Raw genomic sequence first — 14,116 nt, forward strand, 5'->3', positions numbered from 1 at the left:
CTAATCATGATAATCAAGCTAGGGGGAGTTCCCCTCAATTGTAAATGAGAGCTACTAAGATTTAATTGGACATTATTACAATGTACATTATTAAATGCAATGTAAAGACAATTTGAGTCGATTTTGAAAAGATAATTTTTCTCAGACTTTATTTCCAAGAAACTCCTTAACAATGCATTTTCGCATGAATGTAGATTGCAAGCTTGCTGTCAATAAATTTCTATAATATTCGCAGTACAAAGCAATGTGATATATTGTGTGAGCATCCTTCTTAAATCAAGAGTTGCATTGCACTAGAAACAGTCGATCATCCTTTATCTCTGCGCACAATGTCTTCTTCTCCTTTCTCTGAGGCACCTGCACGATAGTTAATCGAACAATTAGATTAGACCAATATTTTGTGATGATAACCAACATGGAAACAATTAATGCAGCATTAATGTTTACATACAAAACATACTACCTTTTGCATGCTGCACTGGAAAAGAAATTTTGGAGGCAAGCTCAGGTCAACCTCATTCTCCAAATCCTCATGCACTTGTCGTAGTCTGACATTGCCTCGAATGCTAAGAATAGTTAGCAGATCAGGTCCACACCATACCTCAAGCATTATCAAAGGATTGTTAAAGTGATCAGTTAAATCTTGGTCCAAAGCTACCAGATGACCATTCAATCGATGCCACCTTATGTAGTGGAAGGAAGCCATGAAATTTGGAGAAGCTATCATGCACTTACACACAATAGACTTCTTATTTACCTTGCATAAGACGCCATCAAAATCATGGACATCTCAAGATTCATCTAGAAAATCGAGGCATTTCTCTATCTTGCAGAGTAGCATAGTTATTGTCTTCCTAATCTCTTCATCATGGAAAAAGTCGATGAACACATGCATGGGCATGAAGATTGAAACACGTACTAGCCGACTAGCAATATTTGATCTTAAGCACTTTTGTATTTCCTAATGGATCTTTAGTCTAAAACACTCAGAGGTTTTAGATGAAGGGACTGGCCACTCTGGACTGTCCTTTGAAGGAACCAAGAGATATTCTAGAGTGCCAAAGCCAAGTGAAAAACATGGAGCATTATAAAAGTGGTCGAAGAAAAAAAAAACCCCTTTCAGCCAACACTCTTCGTGCACTGGTGTTATAGAGTAGCTCTCCCACAGTTGCATTGAATGCATCAAAAATGCCCAATAATACAATCCACCGGCTGCTAATCTTCTTTATCGGAAGGATAAATATCTGCAACAACTGGCAATTTAAACACACGATACACGAGTGACCATTGTAAATGTAAGAAAACTTACAATTAAGAAAACTTACAATGTGGTCGGTTTGTTGGAAATCCTGTCAACTTTGTTCGTAGATGCAACTCTAAGTGCATATATGCATGTTCAATGAGAACCTCTTTGACTGTTTTTCTCGTTTGTGACAAGCGAAAGTTTTCCACCCTACCTTTATAATTGTTCACAAACTCGTTGCTCGTGCGCTTTCTCGTCTTCGTCTGCAGGAGAATCCAACTTCCAACTATAATGGTGGTGGAAAGCCATCGACAGTTGTCCAAATCGAAGCTATTGAAAATTTCCACAAACTTAATACTTGCGGATGGTCGTCGAGGTCTTCTATTCTCCATTAATGATTCATCTATGTATGGCAAGATGCACAACACATATGTGAGAGGGGAAGTGTTTCTGAGTGCAAGCACAATACAGTCAAATGCGATAGTTAGTTCAACTCAAATGAATGAGAATGAGCGGGAATACTATGAAGTCTCTCCTATCAAAAAAGTGCACAAGCTTACATTGAGTGTGAGTTATGGTACATTTGTCCTATATTCGGTCCTGACAAGAAAGATTCAAGCGAATGACAACGTATATATTATTGTTAAGGTTTTTTATGCAACTAAAAACTGTTTTTTGAAAATGCCAAAATTTGAGATAAAACCAAAGAAAATCCGAGCTACCATTACGGTAGCTCGCTATCCATTGGTCGCATTGCATTCTCTCTCTAGCGCTAAAAGGACCAAATTTGAGTCTAAACTTTTCCTAATGTGTCAAGTTTGGTTGAAGAGAGCAATTGTTGGGGTCAACCCATCTTGGGTGATCACTTGGGTGTGAACTCTTGTAAATGCCTTTATAAGGCTCATCAAAATCTAATGCAAACTTTCTTTACATTTGTACAAAAGCGTGTATCTTATCTCTCTCCCGCTCTCTCTCTCTCTCTCTCTCTCTCTCTCTCTCTCTCTCTCTCTCTCTCTCTCTCTACATAGCTATGTCAGTTCGAGAAGCAGTGCACTTCTGCTTCGGATCTCTACAGATGTCCACCTTGAACCTAGCAAAAAGCATCTAATGTAGCTCATAGATGGTGAACATATGTCCATTTATGCAAAAAATTATCAACCGCATCTTTATTGCATTCCTAATCTTCACCTCTATAGACCAATGGCTTAAGATCTTTCATCCATGATGAATTATTTTGATTGTCATTCACCACTGCAACATGAATATGAGAGGACTCTATTGATGAAGAAACTTTGTTTGAGACTTTACTTGCCATGGATGGAATCTTTGACCTATTTGTTCCCTAGTTACACTATAAAATTATTAGCCAATTTCCATTTAGTGCAATTAAATACATATCAAGCGAAGCAAAGCTAATCTTCATGTGTAAGTGCGAGAAAAAATGCATCAAAGTGATAATTATGTAGATCATCTGTCTTATCTTTTTGCACACTTGGCATACGTAATTGGTTCTGGACTTAAAGGTTAAGGGTTTTCAAAATTGAATGTATGATTGTGTGGAAGAGGCTGTGAGAACATAAAGGTTCAAATGTGTGAGATTTGGAGTTACAATGTCACAATTTTTAACAATCTCAAGCTTTCACAAAAATCTCTAGTGTTTGAGATTGGCCATAATTGAATAATGTGTATGATGTATGTAGCTTTTTAGGTATGTGCTTGTATTACTAGCAATTCATTTAGACAATTTTCAAAGATTGCTTTTCCATTGCATATCCTGACTAAGAAGATGATTTGAGGTTTGAAGTGAGCTTTGGAGTGAGCATTTTCTAGATATTGCTCAGATGAACAAATCTAGGAAAACAAAATCACTCTAAAAGTTTGCTCCAAAAGATATCTATCTCTCTCTTTCTCTCTCTCTCTCCCCTCCCTCTTTTTAAATACCTTTCTCTTCCTCTATCCTTCTCTCTCTCTATCTCTCTCTCTTCCTTCCTCCCTCTCTCTCTCTCTCTCTCTCTCTCTCTCTCTCTCTCTCTCTCTCTCTCTCTCTCTCTCTCTCTTTGTGTGTGTGTGTGTGTGTGCGTACGTGCGTGCGCAATGCAATTGTTTTTGACCTAGGAGACAACAATTTACTCTTTTGATCATAACTTCCTTATCCAAACTCTGATTTTGGTGATCTCAATCAAAGAGAACAACGCACTCTACACATTGATGTAAAAACCCAAAAAAAAAATTGAGTTCTAAAAGGCTTTTTTGTACTATAATTTCTGAAGTGAACTGGTTCAAAGAAGTTGACTCTCATCTCTTATTTTGCATTTAATGTCTTTTGACACTAGGAAGGGTTCTTCTTCTTCAACAAGGTCTACAACCATTGTAAAATATGATCCAAAATCTCCTAAGTGCACTAATAAAGTGAGTGATGTCCCTTGCATTGCATTGGGGCTATATAAGCAACCACTCTTGTACATTTTATGATTCTTTTATTCTCAATTTGTGTTATCTCTTGCCTTGAGTCAAGTTCTCTCTTTATGTCTCTCTTTTACCTTGTTTCCAAACTATTGCCTTGACTCAAGTTCTCTCTCTCTTTTATCGTGTTTCCAAACTATTTGATGCATAAAGAGAAACCATTGCAAAAACAATCACTTTGATCTCATAAAATCAAAGGCGAAGGTCTGGCTATAATGCCGCTGAACTACTTACGTTCACCACTAACTAGCCCAGAAGTTGTATAACTAGAAAGGCAACTATTATATAGCCATTACACAAGGTGGATGATCCCATTGACACTACCCATTTTCACCCCATTAATTAGCTAGCTACCTCCATATATTCACTACTTCATGTGAAGCAAGGTTTTTTTGAATGAAGTAAGGGCCATTGCTCCAATAACACCGATCTAGTCCAAGCATGTACTGTAAAGACATGATTATCTCATGTCATGGAAACATGATGCATTTAAACAGAGCACATTTATTGTTATTAAATTCTCCCAAAAAGCATGTGGATATTGAGAAATAAGTACGAAAGAAAGTAAATTGACATTGGTAACCAAAAGCCTTCTTGAGTTAAAACTTTACAGAGTCTTAGACAAGCTTAATAAGAGCGAACTTATCTTGAATTAAGAAAATGTGTATACAGTGGGTCTTTCAAATTGGCATGAAATAAAGGTTCCTCTATTACATCGTACATGAGGCATAATGCAATATCTTCAAATTGGACTCTAGCATGGACTACAAACTAGTAGATGCACAACCCGATTGGAATCATTCAAATGGAGGACTTGGAAATCGGTAAGTGAGTTTGAATTGTAACGTGAATAGACACTTTGTTGTGCAATGACATAAGCCTCAAGAAATTATGACAAGATCTCTTGTCTCAAACTAAATAACATAGGCAAGCCATTAAGCCCATTAGGGACCTGCAATCTGTTTTTTTTTTCTCAAACTCACAATAGTGTAAGTATTGTATCCACCAAAATAATGTAGAAAAAAACCTCAAGCTCGTGACGATCCTTGAGGGACATTAGACTTCCCAAAGCATCAACTAACTACCCCATCATAACGGTGTTGATGGTACAATTCCAATCGTATGAGTCTTTCCTTTTACCAATGGAGACAATCAGTTCTTTGTTTTTAAGTACTATCTCCATGAAGCTAGCACTTACAAGAGCATTCTCAAACACTCTATGGTTTCTAGCCTTCCAAATTACCTTGAAGTAGCCGAACTTAACGATTTGAGTACATACCATGAGAAGGGGCTCTAAAATCTTAAAATAAAAGCCCTTTCAAAATATTTCAAATGCACAACCCTTAGTCTTCTCCTTTTATTTACCTTTTCCTTAGAGTGTCCTTGGAGTATATATCTATATAAATGGAAGTCAGTAGGTCCCGAATGATCTCAGATAATGAGTGTTGGACCCTCTATGCTTCAATATTTTTCCATCACTTTTCTTAATGTCTAGGTGGTGTGTTTTGAAGTGGGTAATTGATAGTTTCATGACGAAGGAGCACATCAAAAAACAAGAAGAAATGGATGTGTTCATGCCAAAACACCATCCATGTAAACTAGGGAAGCTCTACCAATGTATGAAAATGTGAGCACTCGTGCTAACATGTGTACACTCAAAAAATTCCACATAGAGAGATGTAAACCGAGGGCAAGCATACACCCAACACTTGTAAACCAAAGCAGATGTGAGCCTAGCCACACTAAAAACGAGAGCACTCTTGCTGTTGGGGTAAAGGCTCATGCACCGGCTACTCTGGGCAACAACATGTCTACTCATACCTGAGTCTTTGTATACATATGAATAAGGGGCTCACTCACTCTATTCCCACAAAGTGATGCTCTACCCATATAGTGTGTACATCTCTTCCCTTCCCCACTCCCTCACACACTCTTTCTACTCTCGCATCACCAACATTGATCCTACAAGTGGTATCAAAGATTTGGTTTTGCGGTGGGTGTCATGCTACAGAGGAGTGGGCTAGCTACAACACGTGGCACGAATATGGACATGCGTACCGATGACAAAAAGTTTGTTTTAAAAATAAAAAGCATCGATGTAAGCCTCGTTATACACATCGGCATCGTATTGTCGATATAAACGTCATTATATTGTTCATCGGAATACACAATTATATAAGCATTGGTATTTACGTCTAAATAAGTGCTGAAATAACAATAATATTTCGACGATGGTTTTTGCACGTAGCATGCTGTTGATTTGGACAGTAAATTCCGACGCTGATTTTGAGATAAATTTTGACGTGTATTTCGATTCCTTCACCGACGCCAAAACTTGCAAAAAAAAGGGTCAGAGAGGACTTGCAATTGGTGTGGCATGTACTACATCACCAAGAACCATCAGCCTTTGTCCAAAGAAAGAGTGCAAAGGCAACTGCACTCCACCTACATTTTGGCGCTAAAGAGCAAGAGGTGCAATCAGTATAGATGAGCGAAATTGTAAGCATAACAAAGCCACAAAATCAAAACCATAAACATGATAAGTTTCCAAAAGAATAACCATAACGGCGACTCCCAAATCATAAGCACAACAACATGAAGATTTTTTAACCATAACTAAAACATGACTTGAAAATTGTAATTGTAACAATATAAACATTTTCAAGCAAGAATTATACCATGATGTGAAAACCGTAACCATAACAACAAGAAGATTCTCAAACCATAACTGTAAGATGGTTCAAAAAATACTACCATATTCTCAACGTAATTACAAAACCATAACCATAACATGATTGTCAAACCATAATTACAAAACCATAACCATAACCTGATTGCCATACCACAATTATAACATGATTTCCATACCATAATTGCAAAAAAATAACCATAACCTTAGTGCCACACCATAACCATAATCGTAAATGGAATGCAAAATCATAAATATAAACATCAAATTGTACATGTATACAATGAATATGGTGTCATAAAATCTAATACCTAACCACCCAAATGATTTTCTCATATTAAAGTGATCATTTAATGTGGGAGAATAAACGAGGACAAGGGTTAGAATATAGATATGTGCTTACAGATCTATCTCAATATGGGGCCAATGGTAAAGGGGTACAAATGAGAGATGGTCTGTCAAAGAGCTAACCAATGGAGCTCAAAAGAACTTAGGGTTAGCTTCATTAAAGACCTCCCAGTAGTTAGTGTTAAAAGTAATTTGATCTTAGGTAAGCTAGGGATGTGCTTAAGGTGGGAACCCGGCCCAAGCTTGAGGCGCTTGTCGTGCCTGATGATTGAGATGCTTGAAGTGCTTGATGATTGAGATGCTTGAGGTGCTTGTCATGCTTGAGCTGCTAGGGTTGTAGTTGAGGTGGGAACCCAGCCCAAGCTTGAGGGGCTTAAGGGTTGTGCTTGTGGTGAGAACTGGGGCCAACGTTGAGGGGTTTGAGGTGTCACAAAATTCAAAGCACATCCCTACAAGGAGGGGGTGAGCCATGCAAGAACGGGGGGTGGTTGCTTGACCACACTCTCTCCCAAAGGGCACCCCTTGCCCAAGAGGCAAGTACGACACATGTCAAGCCCTTAGCTATGTTACCCTCAAGGAGTTTCCAAAGCCTATTAGTTTCCCTCCCAAAGGTTCCAATGATAATTAAGTAGATTTAATTAATTGTATTTATATTTATCAATTCCTCTTTCTCAAAGGGGTAAGGGGGACACTTGTCCCAAGACTAGCGCATGTGATTGGCCAGGCTTGCAGAGGTCCAATGAGCTTTGAGATTGTGTGAGAAGAGGGGGTTGACCAAAGCAAGTAGGGGGAATGCTTGCGGGGTATACTCTCCCACACACACTCACACACACTCTCATTGTGTGAACTGCAAAGTGCAAGAGATGCATCTCCTTCTCCAAGCTAGTAGAGAAATTGAGAGCCTACACCAACACTCTTGGCTATGGAATGCAAATCCAACCAAGAGCCATGCTTCAATTCTTAAGCTTGTCACCTTCTCCATCTTCATTACTATGCTATTATGTATGCTAGCAAGAAGAGTGATTATTAGTGAGGAACTAATTCTTTCTCCTATGAAATGTTTCTTCTTCCTCTTCCCCTCATTCTCTACTAGCTCTCTCCACCTTCGAAGGTGTTTGAGGTCTTGGGATAGTTAAAGCTTTCCACAAAGTTTATGCTAATATGCTCGTGATGCATGAAGCTTTCCTTCTTCATTGCATCACCTAGGTCACAAGGAACACAAAGATTGTATTGTGATAAGTCTCTCTTGATGGGAGAAACTATAATACAAATGCCTATTGGAGGGGGACCGGCTCCACATAAATCCGGTCCTCAACTGTTGTCACGTTCTCTAAACTCTCTCTCTCTTGCAAAAGTATTGTTCATGCCAAGTTAACTAAATGCTACATTAATGTTGCTACCATCAATTACGTTCACCCTCTATGCTCACAAAGTGATTTCACAAAAGTACTTTCTCTAATTTATGCTACTCTCAAAGTTCATAGGCGATTTCCATTACATTGGTATCAGAGCATTTGGTTTCTCTTTTCTTGCTTAAGAAGAGAGGTCCTTAAGTAGCCTATAAATGGCTGATTTTATTAATTATATTAGGGTAAGTGGGATGGGATCTATTATCGGTTTTCTTGAGGCCACTATGTGGGATGTGGTGTACACCTCTGGAACTTTGGACTTAATAATGGGTTCTTTTTAGACTTGCCTATGGCTTTACCACTATTGAGCCATAAGAAGTCCAAAAGGAGCTAGCCCTCGGCAATATTAGACCCACTCCACTACTCCCTATAATTAATCACTTCGAGCCGTGGGCGTAGATACTTAAGTGCCAATTTTCAAAGGCTATAAGAGGAGTGACAACTAAGATTTTGAATTGCCAAAGCATACACTAAGTAAGTATACAAATTTTGTTAACATGGCTGACAATAACCAAGAGAGTACAATGAACATTGATAACTTTGATTTTGCACATGAAGGTTCTAATATGATGCCCCCATGTTTGTCAATTATCTTGTTACTAAGTTGCAGCAAGCTATGGGCAACCCTACCTTGCAAGCCGAAGTTACCCAACAACTTCGTGCTTATGGGATTTCCCTTCCTCTCCAAGAGGAGAGAGAGATTAGGAGGCCTCTTGAAGAGACCCCCAAAATTAGACTCTCTCCCATACGAGAGGAGGAATCCAAAGTTCCTCTGAAGATGTGGCTCCACGAAGACGGCAGTCTAGACGATCGCTAACTCCTCCCAAGAGGAAACGTTCAACCCACAGTCATTCTCCTCATCACTCCGAAAGGGAAGAAAGGAAACAAAGGAAGAAAAGGGCAAGAAAGAGGTCACCCTCTTCTCTTTCTTCTTCACCTTCCTCCTCTTTTGACAAAATCTATGGCTATTCTCCTAGAGAATACAAGAGGGGAGGACATTGCAAATCATACCCTGCATGGTGAAGGTCACAAAATCTCAAGAAGTTTAAAGAGGGAGGAAAGTGTATCTCTTTTCTCACCTATGATGGCACCTTTGGTGCCACCGACAAAGTATTGGCCTTCATCCAACAATTTTATGTGGCCTTTGGAGACGAGGGCTTCACGGAGTCCTCCAAGCTACACCATGTAGCTATGCACTTCCAAAAATCGGCTTGTCAATGGTGGGCTAGCCTTCGTGGCAATGGCGAAGCCCCAAAGACATGGAAAACTCTATGAGTTTCCATCATGAAGCAATTTCTTGTAAGCGATGTAAAGGACAAAGTGCTCACCAAATGGTGCAATTTGAAGCTTTTCTCTCATGAGCCTATCCACAAATATGTAGATAATTTTTGGGACTTACATCTCAAGGCTGCTTTCTGTTTAAAAAAAGACTTTTCCAAGAAAAAGAAACAGTTTTGTGCGGGATTACTTGAAGAGATGTCTCAGTATGTCAACTCTCAACAGCCTGGTTCTATCACCAAAGTAATCCACCACACCATGGTTGCTTCGTGTATCAATTTCCAACAAGGGGCTAGATGGAATATCAAGCCCATGGAAAATAAAGATAAAAGTGATGCCAAGGGGAAAACCAATGCCCAGAAAAGTTCCCAAGGAGATCCCAACAACAACAATCAGTCCAAGGAGAAGGGAGTTTACAAAGGTAAAAACAAACTCTCTCCTCAAGAGCTTGAAGCTTTTTGCAAGGACCATAAATGTTTTAAGTGTGGGGAGGAAGGACATGGCTATTGTTCTTGCCCCAAGAAAAATGCTCGCAATGAGACTGCTAGATCTTCCACCATCGAGCTCCAAAAGAGGATGCTCATTGCAAAGGATCACCACTCTCCTATGCTTGGGGAAAGGTAAGGGAGCATGATGCCTTCATCTTCTTTGACCCTGGCTCAACTCACAAATTCATATCAACGGAGTTGGCCACCAAGTTGGGCATTCAATCTTTCGAGATGGGAGATATTGTAACGGCTGACACAACTTTCAAGGGACAACAAGCCTCTGTTACTCCCTTGATTGGTAAGTTGAGGCTTCATGTCCAAAGCTATGTTGACAAAGAAGACTTTTTCATCTCTCCTTCCCAACATGAGAATGCTATGCTAAGGGCGCCATGGTTTGACCGCATGGCTGCCAACATGAAGTTCCCTGAAAGGAGAATCTACTTCACCTACAAGGGAAAGAACATGTATATAGATGCTAGTGAGTCTGGTCAAACTATACCACTTGTAAATCCTCCTGCTTTTGATAAACCAATGAAGAGCTCAGTTTTTGTGTATATGATTTTTGTCAAAGAGTCCCTAAAAGGTCCTAATGTTTCATCAAATGTAAATGGTAGGAATCAAGAAGAGTTAGACTTGTCTAATTTTCAAAAATAATTCCAAGATGTGTTCATCGATGATGTCCCTATGGCCTTACCTCCAAAACGAGGGGATGATCACCATCCAATTGAGCTCCTACCAAGAAGCTTACCACCTAACAAGCCTCCTTATCGAGTTTCCCAAGCTCAACAAGAGGAGATCATGAAGCAAATACAAGAATTGGTAGACAAAGGGATGGTGAGGCCTAGCTCCTCTCCCTTTTGTTCTCCAGTCCTTTTAGTGCAAAAGAAAGATGGTACATACCGCATGTGTGTGGACTATCGAGGAACCATTCACCTTGCATGATGGTTATCTTGTCCACGGAAATAAACTATGTGTTACCCACTCCCTTTGTGAGAAAGTCATGTATGAATCCCATGCTCCTCCCTATACGGGGCATAGAGGCATTCAACCTACTCTCCGAGGAGTAGAAACGTACGTCTATTGGCCTACCATGAAAGTGGAAATACAAGAGTATGTTTCAAAATGTGCAGTATGCCAAAAGACCAAGGATGATAGAGGGAAGCAACCTGGATTACTCCAGCCATTGCCTATCCCAAATTCACCATGGGAGAGTATATCCATGGATTTTATCTTTGGATTACCCAAGTCTATCCATGGGAATACGAGAATATGGACAATAGTTGACAGGTTTAGCAAACAAGCACACTTTATTCCTGTCAAAAATACTATTAAGGCACACCAAATGGCAACTCTCTTCATATCACAAATTTTTAAACACCATGGATTACCAACATCAATCATTTTAGATAGAGATCCTAGAATGACAAGTAATTTCTGGAAAGGTCTCTTTGAAAATCTAGGGACAATATTAAATTTCTCTTCGGCTTATCACCCACAAACGGATGGCCAAAGTGAGATAGCCAATCTTATGATACTCGATCTACTAAAGACTTATGTTATTGAAGTAGATCAATGCTCGTAATAGGAAAGTACTGACCTCTTGTAGAGTGTGTCTACAATAATGATGTACATACTTCTATGGGAAAATCACCTTTTGAAATCATTGAGGGAAGACCTAAAAGTACCTTGCTACTCAAAGTACATGGGAAGATCTTTGCTACCGATGAATATAGCCGTGACCTGCAAGAATCTTTTCAAAACATTAAAGAGGCTATATCCATCTCTCAACAAAGGCAAAAAGCTACTCTACTGACAAGCACAAAAGGGCCTTAACCTTCAAAGAAAATGATTGGGTCTTACTCAAGTTTCCCAAGGCTTGATTGAGGCAAATGACGGGAAAAAATCCTACAAGCCATCGAAAGTATTATGCTAAGCCAACAAAAAGATACTATGGTTCTTTCCAAATCTTGAAGCCCATCAATGAGATGTCTTATCAACTCAAGTTGCCCAACCATTGGCTCATACACAATGCTTTTCATGTGAGCCTACTTAAGCCCTACAAAGGCAATCCACCAAGTGAACCAATTATTGAAGACCCTCCCGAAGTTGAAGACCAAGAAGAGGTGCTACAACCCGAAGCTATTCTTTGGCATGAAGACAAGGTACTACGACATGGTAAGATTATCCGATGGTATCTTATTAAGTTCAAAAATTATCCTTTTGAAGATGCTAGATGCATGCAAGGAATACAACTGAAGGATAGTATGAACCTTGTCAATGCTTACAATGCTACATAAAAGTAAGAAAATGTACAAACTTCTTTTAAATAACCAATGTTTTTGTCTTAAAAGACTAGTTCTCTCTTTTTATTGTGCACAAATTTAAATAGTATGCATGCTTAGAATCATGTTTGTGATGACGACGTCTCTCAAACACCAAGTAGAATTTGTCACTCTACTTGGCAGCATGAAATGAACTAAATAGCAGACATGCTTGCGACAGATATGTCTCCCACGTACCAAATGGATTAGTCATCCATTGGAAAGATGTCGTAGGGTAAAAAGGGATCCTCTACCCGCTAAGCAAGATTGACTAATGACTAAGGCTTTATTTCTTCTACCTCATAGTCGAGGACGACTATGATTTCAAGAGAGAGGTAATGCCATAAAATCTAATATCTAACCACCCAAATGATATTCTCGTATTAAATCTGATCATTTAATGTGGGAGACTAAACAAGAACAAGGGTTAGAATATAGACATGTGCTTACAGATCTATCTCAAAAGGGGGCCAATGGTAAAGGGGTACAAATGAGAAATGGTCTGTCAAAGATCAAGGCTAACCAATGGAGCTTAAAAGACCTTAGGGTTAGCTTCATTAAATACCTCCAATAGTGTTAAAATTTCTTTGACCTTAGGTAAGCTAGGGCTGTGCTTGAGGTGGAAACTTGACCCAAGCTTGAGGTGCTTGTTGTGCCTGATGATTGAGATGCTTGAAGTGCTTGATGATTGATATGCTTGATGTGCTTGCCATGCTTGAGCTTCTAGGGTTGTACTTGAGGTGGGAGCCTAGCCCAAGCTTGAGGGACTTAAGGGTTGTGCTTGTGAGAACTGGGCCCAATGTTGAGGGGCTTCAGGTGTCACAAAAGTCAAAGCACATCCCTACAAGGAGGGGGCGAGCCATGCAAGAAGGGATGGTGGTTGCTTGACCACTCCCTCTCCCAAAGGGCACCCCTTGCCAAAGAGGCAAGTAGACACATGTCAAGCCCCTACCTAGGTTACCCTCAAGGAGTGTCCAAAGCCTATTGGTTGGCCTCCCAAGGGGTCAAATGATAATTAAGTAGATGTACCAACCACCCAAGGGGTCAAATGATAATTAAGTAGATGTAATTAATTGTATTTGTATTTATCAAGTCCTCTCTCTCAAAGGGGAAAGGGGGACACTTGTCCCAAGACTAGCATGCTTGCTTGGTATGCAACCTACATGTGATTGGCCAGGCTTGCAGGGGTCCAATGAGCTTTAAGATTGTGCTAGAAGGGGGATCAACCAAAGAAAGTAGGGGGCATGCTTGAGGGGTATACTCTCCCACACACACTCATACACACTCTCATTGTGTGAAGTGAAAAGTGCAAGAGCTCCATCTCCTTCTCCAAGCTAGTAGAGAAGTTGAGAGCTTACACCAACACTCTTGGCTATGGAATGCAAATCCAACCAAGAGCCATGCTTCAATACTTAAGCTTGCCATCTTCTCCATCTTCATTATTTTTCTATTATTTATGCTAGCAAGAAGATTGATGATAAGTGAGGAACTAATTCTTTCTCCTATGAAATATTTCTTCTTCCTCTTCCCTACCCTCATTCCCTGCTAGCTCTGTCCACCTTCGAAGGTGTTTCAGGTCTTGGGACTGAGGCTTGGGATAGTTAAAGCTTTCCACAAATTTTATGTTATGCTCATGATGCATGAATCTTTCCATCTTCATTGCATCACCTAGGTCACAAGGAGCACAAATATTGTATTGTAATAAGTATCTCTTGATGGGAGAAACTATAATACAAATACCTATTGGAGGGGGGATTGGCTCCACATAAACTTGGTCCTCAACTAATGTCATGTTCTCTAAACTCTCTCTCTTGCAAAAGTATTGTTCATGCCAAGTTAACTAAAATTCCATTTTAATGTTGCTACCATCAATTAAG

The sequence above is a fragment of the Adiantum capillus-veneris genome, chromosome 7, assembly GCF_014529385.1.
Source record: "Adiantum capillus-veneris isolate H3 chromosome 7, ASM1452938v2, whole genome shotgun sequence".
Lineage (NCBI taxonomy): Eukaryota > Viridiplantae > Streptophyta > Polypodiopsida > Polypodiales > Pteridaceae > Adiantum > Adiantum capillus-veneris.